The following is a 2,484-nucleotide window of genomic DNA, read 5'->3' as shown; positions in this document are numbered from 1 at the left end:
TTGAGGTGTGAGTAAATAAAAGTGTGATGATCATCATTATTGGATAGCTAGCATGATGTTTCCATTGATGTCTATGCCATGCTAGATCATTGCCACGGTACACTACCGAAGGCATTCCATATAGAGTCATAGTTGCTCTAAGTTTTGAGTTGAAAGTGTGTTGATCATCATTATTGGAGAATTGTCCCATGTGAGGAAATAAAAGAGGCCAAATAAGCCCATAAAAAAAGAGGCCAAAGAGCCCACCAAAAAAATGAGAGAAAAAGAGAGAAGGGACAATGCTACCACTTTTTACAGACTTGTGCATTTTGAGCACCATGATCTTCATGATTGAGAGTCTCTCGTTTTGTCACCACCATATAGCTAGTGGGAAATTCTAATTAGATAACTTGGCTTGTATATTCCAATGATAGTCTTCCTCAAAATTGCCTTAGGTCTTCGTGAGCAAGCAAGTTGGATGCACACCCACTAGTTTTCTTTAAGAGCTTTCACATACTTGTAGCTCTAGTGCATCATTTGTATGGAAGTCCCTACTCATTCACATTGATATCTATTGATGAGCATCTCCACAGCTCATTGATATGCCTAGTTAATGTGACTATCTTCTATTTTTTTGTCTTGAAACCTCCACCACATTCCACACCATCTATAGTGCTATAACCATGGCTCACGCTCATGTATTGCGTGAGAGTTGAAAATGTTTGAGAAAGTAAAGGTGTGAAACAATTACTTGGCCAATACCGGGGTTGTGCATGATTTAAACTCGTTGTGCAATGATGATAGAGCATAGCCAGACTATATGCTTTTGTAGGGATAACTTTCTTTTGGCCTTGTTATTTTGAAATTTCATGATTACTTTGCTAGTTTGCTTGAATTATTATTGTTTCCACGTCAATAATAAAGTGTTGTTTTGAATCTGATGGATCTGAACATTCACGTCACATAAGAGGAATTGCAAAGGACACCTATGCTAGATAGCACGAAAGCATCAAAAATTCATTCTTATCACTTCCCTAATCGAGGACGAGCAGGAGTTAAGCTTGGGGATGCTTGATATGTCTCAAACGTATCTATAATTTTTGATGTTTTCACGCTGTTATCTTGCCTTCTTTGTATGTTTTATGTACCTTTTTATATCTTTTTGGGACTAACTTATTAATTCAGTGCCAAGTGCCAGTTCCTGTTTTTTTTCCGTGTTTTTGGCTCTTTTCATATCTGATTTTGGAACGGAGTCGAAACGGAAGAAAAACCCCGAAATGATTTTTGCCCGAACAAAAGAAGTCCAGGGGGCTTTTGGGCCAAGCCAGGTAGGCTCCAGGGAGCCCACAAGCCCCCACTCCGCCACGAGGGGGAGGCGGCGGTGGACAGGCTTGTGGGCTCCCTGGCCGCCCCCTGACCTAGATCTTTGGCCTATAAATTCCCAAATATTCTGCAAAAAATCAGGGGAGCCTCGAAAATACTTTTTCGCCGCCGCAAGCTTCCGTTTCCGCGAGATCTCATCTGGAGACCCTTCCCGGCACCCTGCCGGAGGGGACTTTGGAGTTGGAGGGCTTCTTCATCATCATCATCGCCCCTCCAATGACTCGTGAGTAGTTCAGTTCAGAACTACGGGTCCGTAGTTAGTAGCTAGATGGCTTCTTCTCTCTCTTCGATCTTCAATACAAAGTTCTCCATGATTTTCATGTATATCTATCCGATGTAATCTTCTTTGGCGGTGTGTTTGTCGAGATCCGATGAATTGTGGACTTGTGATAAGATTATCTATGATATATATTTGAGTCTTTGCTGGTTTCTTATATGCATGATTTGATATCCTTGTAAGTCTCTCCGAGTCTTGGGTTTTGTTTGGCCAACTAGATCTATGATTCTTGCAATGGGAGAAGTGCTTGGTTTTGGGTTCTGCCATGTGGTGACCTTTCCCAGTGACAGTAGGGGCAGCAAGGCACACATCAAGCAGTTTCCATCAAGGGTAAAAAGATGGGGATTTTATCATTGGTTTGAGATTATCCCTCTACATCATGTCATCTTGCTTAAGGCGTTACTCTGTTCTTATGAACTTAATACACTAGATGCATGCTGGATAGCGGTCGACGTGTGGAGTAATAGTAGTAGATGCAGAAAGTATCGGTCTACTTGTTTCGGACGTGATGCCTATAGAAATAATCATTGCATAGATATCGTCACGACTTTGCACAGTTCTATCAATTGCTCGACAGTAATTTGTTTACCCACCGTATACTTGCTTTCATGAGAGAAGCCACTAGTAAGCACTACGCCCCCCCGGGTCTATTCACATCCATCGTTTACATCTTCGCTTTTACTTTGCTTTGTTACTTTGTTGCTTTCAGTTCTCACTTGGCAAACAATCTATAAGGGATTGACAACCCCTTCATAGCGTTGGGTGCAAGCTTTTGTGTTTGTGCAGGATCTTGAGATAGTCTTCCGCCGGATTGATACCCTGGTTCTCAAACTGAGGGAAATACT

This window comes from Hordeum vulgare, chromosome 1H (assembly GCF_904849725.1).
Source record: "Hordeum vulgare subsp. vulgare chromosome 1H, MorexV3_pseudomolecules_assembly, whole genome shotgun sequence".
In the NCBI taxonomy this organism is placed as follows: domain Eukaryota; kingdom Viridiplantae; phylum Streptophyta; class Magnoliopsida; order Poales; family Poaceae; genus Hordeum; species Hordeum vulgare.
This window is presented reverse-complemented; position numbering follows the sequence as displayed.